General features: G+C 42.6%; 1 long non-coding RNA gene across 1 annotated transcript in view; it reads left to right on the forward strand.

Annotated features, from left to right (window-relative positions):
* LOC108439578 overlaps positions 1-9,317 on the forward strand; it is a 61,797-nt gene extending 52,480 nt beyond the window's left edge. Inside the window, exon 3 of the long non-coding RNA XR_001858771.2 lies at positions 6,655-9,317. This is a non-coding gene — a long non-coding RNA (uncharacterized LOC108439578). The remainder of the gene's footprint in view (positions 1-6,654) is intronic.
* Positions 9,318-16,945: the final 7,628 nt, after the last annotated feature.

A 16,945-nucleotide genomic window follows, 5' to 3' on the forward strand; every position in this document is an offset into this window, starting at 1 on the left:
ATTATGACCACCCACATTTACATCCTGCCTTACTATCCTGTTTCACTTGGAAATGCGTCACGTTAAGGAAGAAAAAGGTCTTCTGATTTCTGATTCACATTGACTTTAATATTCACATTAATTCACTGTTTGAAAAAAATATAGCAAAGAATGATTAGGCTGAAATTGAAAAATCAGGAGTATTCCTTTAACCGCTTTGGGTGTAATGCTGTGAAGTATATCTGCGTACTTAAGGGGTGTGGGAGGTCGTGCTTTGGGGGCTTAGCCTGGAGGATGGGGCCAGAAAACAAAGACACAGATTGATTGTTTCCTTTCTGCAGCCTCATTTTCTGTGTGTGCATAGTGTACAGTATGAAACAGACAGATGGGCAGACAGTGGTGAAGGCTGGAGGCGTGTTGGTCCAGTGTGAGTGGAGAGTGGGGGGGGGGGGGGGCGGTTGGGGGGGGGTGCACTCCATATGACCCAGATTCCCCAGAGACAGCCTGCATTACAGTAATGCTAGGCTAGCATGCTAGTAGGCTAACCACACATATTACAGTTTAGTGCGCTAAGACAAGGAGTGGCCTGAATCTTGCATGGCCACACTTTCTCAGCTCCACTGCGTGAGACGGTCAGCCATAATCAGTTAAGCAGTTAGAACATTTGAATGATTAGCTTTTACAGGACAATAACCAACTTACCGTCACATCATTAATTAGGTCAGTAACAATAGCCAAAACTTCATTCTTATTTATTTTCTTTACTTCCAGTGAATATTTTTATTTTAAATGTACACACATAATGTATTTTTATTTTGTACATATCAATATGAACAAAGTAAAGCTATTATTCACGCACCACAAATTAACAGCATTACAATTATAGCTTTGAAATGTCCACAGTAAGAAGTGATGAGCTTTTTACAGCATTGTGATTCAATTTTGGCCTATTCGTCTTTGCAAACTGCCCTCAAATTCCCAAGGTTGTGTCTGGGCTGTTGTCTTGTTGAAATGTTCATTCTCTCCCCTCATTCAATTTCTTGGGTGATGAAATTAACTCCTTAAAATCCCAGGCATATTACATACTAAAGCTTATTGTTCAGTAACTACAGGTACATCAAAACAATAGTATATAGAAGTGTGCAATAAAACTTTGGGCATGTTGGTAGGCCCTGGCCATGTACACACTTAAAATCTCCTCTAATATGTCCTGGTACATCACTGCATTCATTTTTCTTTCAGTGACATGAATGTATCATGATGCTCCAACCACCATACTTCACTGTGGTTATAGTGTCTTTGGGATCATACATGCAACCCTTCTATTCCCCAAATATGCAATCTGAATTATTGCCAAAAAGTTGTCTTTTTGCTTTGTCTGCCCAGAATACATTGGTCCCTCTCTGTGTTCATTTTTTTTTGGCAGAGGAGTTTTGTGTGAAGTGTTGGAATGGAGATGACTGCACTGCAGTTTATTGTTCAGTGTGCTCTGTGTAACTGTTGTTACTGCTGCTTTCAGGTCATCCTGCAACTCTTTTTGAGTGACTGCTGGCCTGCTTTTACCCTTTTATCTGTAGTCTGTGAGAACATTGTTTAATCTTATGTGGTGCACCTGTCTGAGGACAATTCGTTGTGGTTCCATGAATATTCCACTTACATATCATGGAACCAGTTGAACTGACCTGGATGTTTAAAGTCCTTGCAAGGGCTCTGTGGCCTTTTCCATTTGAGTGTTGTTTAATAATGTTGTCCCCGAGAACTTTAGGAAGCTCCATCACCTTCACTGTTTGCTACTTGTTGCATGAAATCTTGGCAGTCGATTGCAACGTGTTTTCTAATGATCCAGGCGCAATTTACGTTTCAAATAAATGGCTTGATTCCTCCAAATAATGTATGTGGTTCGTCTGCACCACAATAAAAAAAAAATTTTTGCATTTGCATATTGCGGCCTTTTATGATGTATTGCAAAGGCCGGTATTGTGATGATAATGATTACTAAATAATATACAATGTAGCCAAATGTTCTACACATAGTTCAAAACAACTAAAAATCCCTATGTCAATACTGCTATATGTGGATACATTCCCAACTGTAACCGATAATATTAGTTTTCAGGTTGATTCCCTTTTTCAATGTGAATTTTGGCTATGAAATATAATGAACCAGGCTGTTCATGTTTCAGCAACTTTCATTTTAATGTAGACAATGTTGCCTACTACCATAATTTTCTTGTGAATGACAGGAATAAATGAACTCTTTGTACTGTGGCAACCACACTAAAATCACTCAGCAGAACCTAGTTGCAAAAGTTCTGGCTGGGTCATGGAGCCTACAGATAAAGCTTTCAGACTTTCGTGCTTGTTAGCCAAGGGGCTGTTTTATGGCACAATGGCAGTACTAGTGTACAGTTGTTTCATACATAAAGACTATTTTCCACTTAGGAACTGTACATGAGCTCAAAGCCTTGGTTGGCTTCATGTCAGTTAAAGCTCAGACCTAAATTTTGATCCATGTTATAATCAAAGCCATATTGTCCCCAATTAAATCCATTCCTGGAATGCCGCTGCACCACTCAGTTTAGTACTTTCCTTGGTCCAGCTCCCTAATGCCTCCAATGCCCATGTGTTCTTGGCCCAAGGTTTTCCATCCACCTGCTCTGCAGTCATGAGAACCAGCTTCAAGCCAAAGGGAAACTATTAATATCAAAGAAAGCAGCAAAATAGCTCCATCCAAAAACTAGCATTTGCTATGCTATTTCATGTCATTGCAGTATTCTATACACAACATGCATTATACAGTAAAAATATGTCATACAACCATTGGCTGCTCAATCCTTACAGCTAGCTGAGCCACTGAGCTATAGGTTAAGAAATACAACCAAGCTAGAATTCGTGCTTCACCTCTGGCATAGATTCTGTTTTTATACAGTGCAAAGATGAGATGTTTTTACCTTTTCACCAAGAGAACTGGTAAGATATGGCTAAGTAGCTAATTTGCTCACTTTAGCTTTTAGTTTGCTGTCCCCTTCATCTGACCAGTCATATTGTTCCAGAAATCTATTCTTACCACTGTACCTTTTATAATTGGTAGCTAGAAAAGTAAATAAGTACATAACTAAAGACAGAAAGAAAGAAAGAACCTTAAAGATACATCATCAGAAGAGGAATTCATTGTCTTTAAACAGGAAAACTCACTTTTGAGACCACTGCCGCACAACTATAGGATATGAGTAGGCTTGTTTACAACAAATGCAGTGATGGTTATCTTTTTCATGCCCCTTTAATTAACACTATGGGTATAAATGTGTGCTTGAATGCAGTTGAATATTCAATATAAATTGAGCTATTCACTGATAAAATTTAACAAATAATACGAAAATACCACTATTTACAACATCATTCTGCTGATTTCATCATCATCATCATCGTTGACCGCTCAATCCGGATAGGGTCGCGGTAGCAGTTGGGAGATCAGAGAATCCCAGATGACCCTGTCCCCTGCAACTTCCTCCAGCTCATTCCCAGGGACCCCAAGCCGCTCCCAGGCCAGCGGCCAGCGGGTCCTAGGACGACCCCGGTAGGCCATGCCTGGTACACCCCCACTGGGAGGTGCCCAGGGGGCATCTGAATCAGATGCCCGAACCACCTCAGCTGGCTCCTCTCAATGCGGAGGAGTAGCGGCTCTACTCCGAGCTCCTCCCAGATGGCAGAGCTCCTCACCCTATCAAATAGTGTGTAGCCTGCCACCCTGCGAAGAATGCTCATTTCCACCACTTGTATTCGCGATCTCATTCTTTCGGTCATTACCCATAGCTCATGACCATAGGTGAGGGTCGAGATGTAGACTGACCGGTAAACAGAGAGCTTCACCTGATGGCTCAGCTCCCTCTTTACCACTACAGTCCACTACAGTGACTGCATTACTGCTGCTGCCTTTCCCAGCCTGCGGCCAATCTCACGATCCCTCTTCCCATCACTCGTGAACAAGACCCTGAGATACTTAAACTCCTCCACCTGGGGCAAGTCCTTTCCCCTTACCTGGAGTGGGCATGCCATCCTTTTCTGGGCTAAAACCATGGACTCAGATTTGGAGGTGCTGATCCGCATACCAAGTGCTTCACACTCAGCTGCAAACCGCTCCAGTGAGTGCTGGAGGCAACCATGTGATGTTTGTCAGCCAAAAGAACAACATCGTCTGCAAACAGCAGAGACGCCAACCTCCAGCCTCCTCCATGCCCTCCTGACCTTGGCTACGCCTTGACACCCTGTTCATGAATATCACGAACAGGAGTGGAGACAGGGCACAACCCTGCTGGAGCCCAACGCTAATACTGAAAGGGTCCGACTTAATGCTGAGTATACGGACACAGCTCTCACTCTGGGAGTACAGAGATCGAATGGCCCGGAGTAGTAGCCCCGGTACCCCATACTCCCGGAGGACCTCCCACAAGATATCTCGGGGAACCCGGTCGTAAGCCTTCTCCAAATCCACAAAACACATGTAGACTGGGTTGGCAAATTCCCATGCCCCCTCAACAATCCGCAAGAGGGTGAAAAGCTGGTCATTGTTTCATGGCCGGGACGGAATCTGCATTGTTCCTCCTTAATCTGAGGTTCAACTGTCAGTTGGAGTCTCCTTTCCAGCACCTTGGCATAGACTTTCCCAGGGAGGCTGAGCAGTGTGATACCCCAATAGTTGGCACACACCCTACAGTCCCCTTTTTTAAAAATGGGGACCACCACCCCGGTCTCCCAGTCCAAGGGTACTGTTCCTGAGGTCCATGCAATATTGCAGAGGCACGTCAACCACGACAGCCCCACAATATCCAGAGCCTTAAGCATCTCTGGACGAATCTCATCCACCTCCGATGCCTTGCCACTGAAGAGCTTGCCAACTACCTCAGTGACCTCCACCAGGGAAATGTAGCTTGACATGCCAGAGGCCTCTGGCCCTGACACCTGTGAGGAGGCATGTCTCCCAGATTAGGAAGTTCTTCAACGTGCTCCTTCCACTGACCGACAATATCCTCATTTGAAGTCAGAGTTTCTACACCCTTGCCAAATACAGCTTGGGTGCAGCCACCCCGACCACTCCTGAGTCGCCGGACAGTTGTCCAGAAGCTCCTTGAAGCCGACCAAATGTTTTTTTCCATAGCTTCGCCAAACTCCTCCCACGCCCTGGATTTTGCTTCTGCCACAGTGGCGGCTGTCACCTTTTTCGCCTGTTGGTACCTCTCTGCTGAGTCGGGAGTCTTTCAGGCCATCCAATCCCTAAAGGCCTCTTTCTTCAGCTTGACGGCCTCCCTCACCACTGGTGTCCACTAGGGGGTTCTTGGGTTACCACCTCGACAGGCACCCACAAGCTTTTGGCCACAGCTATGCCTAGCAGCTTCCACAATGGAGGTTTTGAACAGGGTCCATTCAGACTCCATGTCCCCTACCTCCCCCGGGACATGAGAAAACTCTCCTGGAGGTGGGGGGAGTTGAAATCATTCTGAACTGGGGCCTCCGACAGTCATTCCCAGCACACCCTCACTATTCGCTTGGGCCTACCGGGTCTGACCATCAGTTTTCCTTGCCATCTGATCCAAAACACCACCAGATGGTGATCAGTTGACAGCTCAGCACCTCTCTTTACCCCGTCCACTGGGACAAACTCCAACTGCACGTCCGCCAGCCGGGGACTTGTGAGTGTCCCCACTCCCGCCCGGTGCCTCTCACCCTGTGCAACCCCTGAGTAGAAGAGGGACCAACCCCTATCAAGGAGTTTGGTTCCAGAGCCGACACTGTGGGTGGAGGTGAGCCCAACTATATCTAGTTGGTACCTCTCAACCTTACCATGTGGGCCCACCACTGGCAAGGTCCAGCATGGGGGAGCAGTGCAGTGCTGCACAGGCAGTGGGAGATGGCAGGGGGGCCCTTGGCGGCAGAAACTTGCTCTTGGCACGTGGAATGTAACTTCACTGGGTGGGGGGGTGAGCTGGAGCTTGTGCGGGAGGTTGAGAGGTCTGCTGACTGGTTGACTTGGTTGCTGCTTAAACTTAGTAGCTATGTACTCTAAAATAGTGACTCTGTACTGTATAATAGTGACTCTGTACTGTATAATAGTGACGCCATATGGTAATAACAGTTGCTCTAAATTGTTTAACTGTAAAACAATGATGCTATACTGTATAACAGTGACTGTTTACTGTATAACTGTAAGAGTCTTTATATAATGTATAACAGTGACTTTATACTGCATAACAGGGACTATACTGTATCACAGTGACTGCTGTAAAACAGTGACTGTATACTGTATAACTGTATAACAGTGACTATATAACAGTGACTATATTGTATCACAGTGATGGTATACTGTATAATGGTAACGCTATACTGAATAACAGTGATTCTGTGCTACATAACTGTATAATAGTGACTCTACACTGTATAACAGTAACTATTCTGTATTACAGTCACTCTATACTGTATAACTGTATAATGGTAACTCTATACTGTATATCAGTGACTGTTATACAATATAGAGTGAATATACTTTTACTATAGTAAAAAATGACATTATACTGTATATCAGTGACAGTAAGGTGAATACCAGTTACTCTGTACTGTATCAGGGTGACTCTATACCGTATAACAGTGTATGTGTATGTATGTGTATCTGTGTTCACACAGGGACCTATGGGGACACCGGAGGAGCAGTCCTGCTGGCAGTGAGTGCTGGCCTGTTACATTACCAGGGGGTACTGTGCATGCTGCTCTGCTTCTGTCAGTGCCAAACAAGGCATTGAGGAGCATTTATTTACAGGCGCGTCACTGGCGGACTGAAGAATGTGCAGACATCACAGGATGAGGGGTCCAGAAAAAACAGGCGAGCGCTTTTTTGTTCAGCAGCCGCTGACAACTTCACAACAACAGGTCTGGGTTCCAGAGAACCACAGTTCACTTTAAAGCAATAGTTTGGAAGAAAGTCAATGTAAACCAGCCAAGACATGTTTTGTGTTCAATGTTTGGTCCAAAGAAATTACAGCACTAAATCAATTTGAGATTACTTAACAGTGTGAGGTAAGCGTGTAGTGATGTCACTGCAGTAAAGGATGTTATGGCAAAAGAAACCATCTTGAATCATCTTAACATATCTAATATGTCTCACTACAAGATTTTTGTAAAAATATTCAATCTATTTCTACATGATTTTTGATGAGTTTTCAGTCATTTATCTACTGAAACGATCTCATTCCACCCAGCAAATTTTATTTTTCAATAGAATGATCATTTCACTTGCTAAAATGATTTATAACAAGCAAAATGTCTTGAAATAGGTTGAACAATCCTATAATATTTTTAAAAGAATTGCTTGTTTTTGCAGTACCACAATACCAACCGGTGGCTATAAGCCTTCATGGCCTCATACAATACAAAGCTACAAGGTACAACAGCCTCATAGCTCCAGTGCAAAACTTTAGAAGCAAACTTGTCTTGGTTGATTGACTATATCTGGAATAAGGGGGAGTTGTTTAGAAAAACTAAAACATGTTTTGCATCTGTGGTAGTTTTCCTATCATTTTATTCTCTTGGTAGTTGTTTTTTCTTCAACTACAGGCACTTTCAGGTCCTCATGATGGATTATAATAAATACAGTTATTTATGAAATCAGGTTGGAGATTTTATACCATGCTTCTATTGGTTATTTTTACTACTTTCTAAATGTATTTTTACAAAGATTTTCATTACATAATATTATGTCAGTTGTGTTTTTATTTGGTCTACTGAAGCAAAACATTTTGATGTCCCTAAACATTTTTATTCTAAAGCTCTCTTTGTGGTGATGTCAAGTGCACCGCAACCTACAATTTTGCCATTGCATTTATTTTTGGTTACCAGTGAAATGACAGTCTCAAAGAGTGTCAAAAATAAAGAAACATGAGGTAAAAAATGAGAACAAATATTTTTGTCAGACCATTTTCAATAATGCTGTCGAATAGTAATTTTAAGGACATACATCATACTACTACGTACATCATACATACATCATATTACTAGCTATAAACTAGCCTTAGCCTATTAGAGTATTTAGACATATTAGACCCAATTTATATTTGTTGCATAAAGTTGAAAAAAAAAGTAGAATTACTAAATCAGGAGGAAAAATGTGTGTGTGTGTGTGTGTGTGTGTGTGTGTGTGTGTGTGTGTGTGTGTGTGTGTGTGTCACATGCCCAGACTCAAAAAGAATGACTGACTCATAGACTCATCCTTTGGGGAAGGGGTCCCAAGCACATGTTACAAAATGTTCTTCTACATTTTCACCACAGAGGTCTCCAAATACCCAAATGTTACATAGTGCAGCTTTAAATACTAAGTTATAAAAAGTGCTGTAAAATAACATCATTTTTTCCATGATCCGATGAAGAAAAAAAAAGACATTCACTTCCACCATTTTATTCATTTCCACTACACAGTAATTTCCATAACATCCTGTCATTTCCACACCTGTTCACACTTTTTAGGAAAAATAATATCAAAAAAATAGATAATATTTAAACTTTTTCTGATGTGGTCATTAAAAATATTGTCACATTAAAACCATTTCTTTGTTTTACTAAAAGAGTGTGTTATGTACTTTAAGCAGCTGCTAGTACTGTGTGTCTCTTGTTGAGTGTCTTTTCATGCCAGTAGGTCTTCACTATGCCTAGTCCGTTTGTGAGAGGCTTATTTATGTATTCAGACTATGTGGGAGCCAGAGTGGGTTGTGCTAGAGTGAGTCAGTGTGTGTGTTTTTGTGCGAATGCGGTGGCCCATGCTGATGTGAGGCGTTGAGACACAAAGCGGGGTTCTGTAGGGATTAGGTGTGGAATAATCCCATGGATTAGTGCTATTGAGTTACGCGGCTATGAGGGGTCTGCCCCACTATTGTGTTTGGGCTGGCTATGTGGCCTGGCGAGGCCGGGTGTCATGTGGCTCTTGTTTTCAGGACGGAAGGCACGTGTTGACCTTCCAACAAGCCCTCCAACTGATACCGATGTCAATACCTATCACAACCACTCAATACCAGAAGTCAGCAATCTCTACTACAGCAACTGCTGCACCATTAATTAAACTAAGACCTCATGCTAATGTGTCAGTGTGTCGAAATTTCCCTTAAAACTTAATTAGAAAATATCAAAAATGACTCATACACTCTTCTAGATTGACAGTGGTTTCCAACCCAACTTCAGCTCAGGAAGGTTGTGTTAAGCAGAGAAAACACCAGCCAAACTGCTGTAGAGCCAGTATTAGGAACCACTGAGCTAAACATATCCCATTTAGTGAATTTACCTTCTGAGGAGAGATTTGGCCTTGTCCCAAATATTCTGAAGTTTCACAGATGTAAGAGAGAGCTGGTTATTGATCCATTCAGTCTGGTCCTTGCTGTTGATCTCGCTGGATCTGTCTAAACTTTGAAGAATGAAATGTTGTGTTAGCCCCTCATGGTCAAAGAAACATCTTCAGCTTGCATAAGACGAGTAAAGCTGTTGTGCAAGCATCGCACTTAGAGAATTTTCTGTTTGATTTGGCGCTCAATTTGGCATTAAGCCCCGTTCCTCTGTCTTCCATCTCACTCTGGCTCTCAGCCTCAATCTCATGCTGTTCAAGGTCTCTCCAGGTAAGCCCTGGTTTGTGAGAAAGTCACAGCATCAAAGCTATTCATGATAACTCCTGCAGCTCACGTGCGCAGAGAAATACTAGCACCTTCATTTTGAGATTTACACAGTTACCGTATCTATGGAGTTCATTTCTTCAGGGAGTATATATTTGGAGATGCTGATTCATAGCCGACTCTGTAAACCTTATTTTTGAACTAAAGCAGATCTGAACAGTCAATGAGCCTATCATATATACACGTTTAAAAGTTGTTCTTAAAGAAAAGAAAGCAGTTTTATATAGAACTATAAACACTCAAAGAACTGAGGTTTTCTTCAGATTGATGGAGAATGTGTTGCAGATGGATGGAAAGGGTTCTATCTAGCACCGAAAAGGGTTCTTTTATTGTTATGATGTCCAGATTGGAACAATAGAATTTGGTGCTATATAAAAACCTTGGTTATAGAACCATCTACAACACAATCTCCATCCATCTGAAGAACCCATTCACAATGCAAAGAACCCTTTCATCATGCAAAGGGTGTTTATGGTTCTATATAGAACCATTTTATTCACTAAAGAACCCTTGAAGAACAATCATTTTTAAGAGTGAAGGGTTGCCCTCTGTCCAGGTTCTTAGTCCAGCCCCTTGTTTTCTTTACTCCACCCCTTATTTGTTTCACCTGTTTCCCACCTGTCCCTCATCATCCCTGTGATTATTTAAGCCCCTAGTTTTCGTTGGTCTTTGTTTGATGTATGTTTGTGCTGTTTGGATGTATTGTTTGCTGTTATTCTAGCCCCTGTTGTAATTTGTTCTGTGTTTAGTCTGCTTTGTAGTTGGTTATGTATGCACCCCGATCTGTTCGCGTTGGCCCTCTGACCATGGACCCTTATGACCCTGATTTTGGATTTGCCCACAATAAAAGTCGCTTATCTCAGCGTATGCGTCCGTCTCCTCGCTCCCCAGCATTACAATTGGATTTTCCAGTTTTTTGGTTGCCTGTCCAGGAAAAAATAAATCTATTCAAAATGTCCAAAAATAAATGGTTTTTCATATGTTATCTTCTTATGATGTTTAAGACTACCCTTAATATAGGGACAGTTGTTTGAGGAAGGTGCACTGCTGGTGAGCATAGTTACCCATCCACTGAATGTAGGACTCAAGCTACTAATGGAGTGTCTAGGAATTTCAAAAGCCTAAACTGCCCCCCCACCCCCCAAGTGCATTTAGCTATAAATGGCTCTAAAAGCAGGGCTGCTCAGAGTGGGGTCTTATCAACCATTAAATCAGCCCATGATTAATTTATTATTTTCCTTTCAGTTTTTACTTTTTAACTTCTTTTTAAAATAAAATGTAAAAATATGACTCTACCCCATACAGTTGTCACTGACTGCAATGTAATAGCACATATTGCACATGCATCTAGCTGTTATAAGCTAAGAGTGTAAAGGGTGGTCTGACATGGACAAGAGTAGGTTTAGGGGCCACCGGTGTGAAGAACATATTTTCAGTGAATTTCACTGCCTTATACGTAAAGAAGCCATAAGAATATTTAAAGAATATAGTTCAGAGTTAGTTGAACCATCAAAATCGTCCTGACATTTTATAAATGCTACATGTTTCTTTCTTTAAAAACTCTCAAAACAGGTTTAATTTAGCTGGGAAGAGCCAAAGAAAATCCTTATTACATATTACATCTGTATGATGCATGTGAGACGTTTGCATGATCTGACCTATTGATGAAAGGTCGAACATGGTCAAATTTGTTGAGTTTCTAAGTGAAAATAAATGAACAATAATTCCTAAATTTCCTAGACTTAAACATGGCTTACTTTCTGCCCATTTTAGTATACAATGTGTGTGTAAGTTGCATTTCTGCTTTCTTCGAAACATCCCTGACAGTATCTAATGTCTCCTCACTGGTAAGTGTGCACTGGTACTATGGGCCTTTGACCTCTGATGACCGCATTCGCGAGGCCTGCACGAGCGGCCTGCTGCTTCCCGGCCCCCATCCAAGTCCCTCCAACACAGATCAATGAGCCTGTCCAACATAAACAGCCTGTCTCAATGCTGCCTCATCACTTCTGACCAGAAAAGACATAAGATCAGCACCTGTGTCAACACAGCCTTGGAGAATTAGAACAGAAAAAAATAAAAACAGACGGCCAGATAGATTTGCACTACTGGAGCACTGCCTCTCTGAAATCCAAGAGATAGGCTTCTGAGACCTGTAAGCAAAGTGGGCTTTTAGTCCATGTGCTAAGTCATGTTGGAGTGAGTCTCCTACACTTTGCATTGCAAAGAAGCCTGTCCGGTTATCATTTAAATCAGCATGAGGCTGGAAGTTTGCTCTGGCCTCTATTTGCCTTGTGGATTGCAGAAAGACCTTAACTGGTCTGGCACTAGCTCTTATTTTGTTAGTAACTCTTGTGATTTTGTATGATAGCACTTTGTAACTCTGTGTTGACCTGTTAAAACCATTATGGGCTTGTGGCACAATTGCTTGATAACAGTGCCTGTTGCTGCATGTTTACTTCTGAGGTGCCTGTTGATGAACATTCTCTATAGCCATCCATATGTGATGTGAGGGAAAAAAGATTTTCAGTGCAATGTCACCCTCTAGTGGACACATACTTCAGCAAAATTACAGCTAATTACGTATCCTTTTCTCCACTCATCCTTATAAGCAGTCTTTCTTTTGGTCCAGGGAAAAGTCTCTGTGCTTACTTCTGCACTTGCACTTGCCTCTGACTTCTCCCTGGACATCTAATTGAGGCCTGTTCAGGTTCAAGTTGTGAACTGTTCAGTTAGTCCATAATTACTGCACTGGAGTCCACAGAAACAGGGTCATCTTTTTGAAAGTACAGTCAGGACCAGTGGAGAGTTCTTGGAGAGCTTTAACTCTTCTGTTAAGTTCAGGGTCAAATTGACCCGTTTCAAAGTTTAAAAACACAGGAAAGATATTTTAAATATTTCTTGGAGCTGCTTATTCTTGAGGGTTGCTGGGGGGAGTTGGTGCTTTTCCCAGCAGCCATTGGGTGGAGAGCAGGTGTAATGAGGAGCGAGGTAGCGGACCCATGTGCGGAGGTAAGTGACGTTTATTAAGGGCAAATCCAAAATCAGGGTCATAACGGTCCAGAGTCAATGAGCCAATATGGAGAGATCGTGGGGCAGACATCACATAAACCAGAAACAACCAACAACAGAGATTCAAACAAAGCAAACATAGACCAGCGAAAAACAGAGGGCAAACACAGGGCTTGAATACACGCCGGGAAGACGAGGGACAGGTGAAAACAATCAGGGGCAGCGCCATACTAATGATTTGCGCATGCTCAGTAGGAAGGGTGCGTTCAAACTATGGATCCGAGTCCAGTTTCGGCGAAAACTCTCGATTCCCGAATCGAATATTTGGGATCGACTCCCTGCCCTACCTCTCTCCGACGTTTGGCACTGGACGCGGTGATCTGATGAGCAGCTGCCCAGAGCGCTACACTCCACTGGCCACGAGTGCGTTTACATGCAGTTATGTGATTATTCAAATGGTCGTGTAAACAGCTTGCTCTGATCATTTCATCAGATCGGAGCCAGCCCTAGAAATCCGATGCAGAGAGCTGTATTTTAGCTCAGTAAAATGCTTTTGTTAGCAATGCTGAAACCAACTATGCTTGACGAAATGAAGAATCTGAATATTCTTCAACTTCTAGATGGTGTGTGTTCATATTTTGCGATGTTTAAAAACGGCCATGGCATGACGTTTGAGTTTTACACTACATCATTATGTTCTGTGAGTTTATTGGCTGATTGGTTGGTTCATTGTTCATTCTAGGCCCCATTTCTATGGTAATACAAGATGGTGGCATGCATTTTTTTATTACTGTGTGTGTGTATTTGGATGTGCGGAAATAGTATTTTGTTGGGCAAAGAAAATATATAGCCATCAGGATCTCTTGGACTGGATTTCGCTGTGAAATAACTATTTCTTTGGACTATCACAGCTTCCACGATATACCGGAGGACATGGCCAGAGCTCCGGAGTCTCCGTGGACTGTTTTACCCAGCGGGAAGCCCAAGAGGAAGCGTAAACTAAGGAGACAAAAGTGAAGCTGCAGGGCCGGCACCCTAACACGGCAAAGAAGCAACTGTTTAAACTACCGCTTCCCAGCATTTTCCTCACAAATGCCAGATCCATAATGAACAAAATTGAGGAAATGAGGCTATAATTTGCGAATAACAAATGCCTTCATTACTGCATTATTGCAATAATTAGAGACCTGGCTGCTACAGGGCTCATCGCTATGACAGGAACGGCCACTCTGGTAAGAGCGGAGGAGGTTTATGCATTTACACGAACAACAGGTGTAAAGATGCAAAGACAGTAAACAACCACTCTCTCGCTCTCTCTCTCTCTCTCTACATATATACCACCCGATGCTAATGCTAACCAGGCTCTGGGTGAGCTGCATAACGCAATAAGCAACCGACAGAACTCATCCCGATGCAGTGCACATTGTAGCGGGGGATTTAAATCAGAAACCCTGGATAACTAAAGAAGTGCATGTCCTGTTGAGGCAACGTCACATCGCTTTCAGGTATGGTGATGGTGCGCAGTATGGCACTGCCAGAGCTGAACTGAAGAGAGGGATCAGGAAAGCCCAGATGCAGTACAAAAACAAAGATTGAAACTCTTTTCAGGACCAGCAACACGAAGGCAAGTGTGGCAGGGAGTCCAGCATCTCACCCACTACAAACCCAGTAACACCACAATGGCTGTGACTTGACGCTTGCGGAGGAGTTGAACCACTTCTTCACACGGTTCAAGGTGGAAAGTTCAGTGAGGTGCACACTGAGAACGGTGAACCCTAGGAAGGCAGCGGGACCGAATGGAGTGACTGGGAGGGTCCTCAAAGAGTGTGCGGCTGGGCTGGCTGGGGTTTTTACTAAGATCTTCAATGTATCACTGTCCCAGTCCTTCATACCACCATGTCTGAAGTCAGCCATAATTGTACCAGTACCTAAGAAGACCAGTATCAGCAGCCTCAATGATTATTGACCAGTCGCTCTGACACCGATCGTCATGAAGTGTTTTGAGAAACTGATTAAACGTCACATCGTGTCCTGTCTCCCACCCACACTTGACCCATTTCAGTTTGCATACAGAGCTAACAGATCAACAGAGGATGCCATAGCAACAGCACTCCACACCACCATCTCCCACCTGGAAGTGCAGGGGCGTTATGCCAGGCTGCTCTTTGTTGACTTTAGCTCTGCTTTCAATACCATGCTCCTGGAAAGACTGACAGTTAAGTTATTGGACATTGGTCTTTCCAAAAACATCTGCTGCTGGACTAGAGACTTCCTCTCAGATCGTGTACAGAGAGTTTGAGTTGGTCCAAATCTCTCCACAGGTCTCAGACTCAATACCGGATCCCCACAGGGCTGCTTGCTGAGTCCATTACTCTATACCCTGTACACGTACGACTGTGTTAGTAGCCATCCGGACAACATTACAGTTAAGTTCGCGGATGACACCACACTAATTGGACTTATATCTGATGGTGACGAAACAGCGTACCAGGAGGAGGTCCAAAGGCTGGTGGATTGGCGTTCAGACAACAACTTAGTTATCAACAAATCCAGAACTAAAGAATTCATTGTAGACTTCAGGAGGAGGAAGTCCGATTTGTAGACAATCTGGATAATGGATGCATATGGATGCAGACCTCCAATGGAGTTCCAAAACCTCAGCGATCATGAAAAGGGCACAGCAACATCTTCACTTCCTAAGGATCCTCAGGAGGCTCAATCTTAAGAAGGAACTGCTGACTGTTTTCTACCGCTGCTCCGTGGAGAGTGTGCTGACTTATTGTATCTCTGTGTGGTTCTCCAGTTGCACCACGGCACACAAAAATGACTTACAAAGGGTCATCAACACTGGCCAAAAAATCATTGGACATCCCCTACCATCCCTTAAGGAACTCTACAGGAACCGCTGTCTCAGAAGGGCAGACAGGATTAAAAAAGACAGCACACACCCAGGGTACTGAATGTTTGAACTGATGCCATCTGGCAGACGTTACAGACAAATGAAAACAAGGACAAACAGACTAAAAGACGGTTTTTACAACAGGGCCATAGCTCTGTTAAACACAAACATGTGACTGATCTGTTTAATACAAACATGTGACTTATCGGGTTGTGGTGCAATGGCATACTATGCAATTAACAGTTAATTTCAAGGGGCCAGTGCAATTTATAACTGGAAAAATTCACCGTTTGATGGGTCATGTGCAATTGTTTTTTTTTATTTACATTTTGTTGAGTATAAATTTGTATGGTATTTAAATTAATCTTTTTTTTTTTTTTGTCTTTCTGCTTTTTCTTTGCACCGAGGGCGGGGGTTTGCACTTCAGTTTCGTTGTGCAAGTGTACGAGTACAATGTGCAATGACAAAGTTAATTAATTCATCATTCATTTATTCTCCATGGCCAGAATAAACAGGGTTTTAGAAAAATTGCCTCTATCTCAATCTGTTTAATAATCATCTTCACAGATGACTGACCTATCAGTTCTGTAAAGCAGCAAAAATAAATTAATGTTATTCAGCTGTTAAGTGGAAATGGAGAAACCTCCTCATATCAGGCCTTTGAACCCTACATGAAGTAGGGGGGTCAGCAGTAATATTAAGCAGTCTGTACTGGATTAGTCCTCGTTGTGGAGTGCAGGGACGTTTGTAGATCTGTCGTGTTTCAGAAGAACAGAGAACTGCAGGGGAACCTACTGATTTCGTCCTGACTTCTTTTATCTGCCCTCTGTCTGAACATGCAGATGTACACTGACAAAGTTGATGTCTGTTTCAAATGTTTTCTTGTTTTGTTATGCTGATTATTTCAATGTAAGTAAATCGTATTATTATTATTACTATTATTATTATTATTCAATCAACTACAGAACAACAATAACCTAATATCAATGATAAAATAAACCAGTATTATGTAAAACTACTGGAGAAGACTCCAGATTTGGTTATTGTAACAGCACAATGATTGAATTATTTAAACCAGTAATGGGTTAAAATAACCCAGTATGTGTTCTGTCCAGTATTTACCCAGTACTGAGTTGGCAAATATTCTCCCCGTGTCTGCGTGGCTTTACTGGGTTTTCCGGTTTCCTCCCACGTTCCAAGGACATGCAGTCAGGCTGTTTGGACATGCTAAATTGCCCTTAGGTTTGCATGTGTGAGTGAATGTGTCTGTCTGTCTGCCCTGCGATGGACTGGCAATCTGTCCAGGGTGGCTCCTGCCTTTCACCCAATAGCAGCTGGGATAGGTTCCAGCACCCCC

The sequence above is a fragment of the Pygocentrus nattereri genome, chromosome 4 (genome assembly GCF_015220715.1).
Source record: "Pygocentrus nattereri isolate fPygNat1 chromosome 4, fPygNat1.pri, whole genome shotgun sequence".
Taxonomy (NCBI): domain Eukaryota; kingdom Metazoa; phylum Chordata; class Actinopteri; order Characiformes; family Serrasalmidae; genus Pygocentrus; species Pygocentrus nattereri.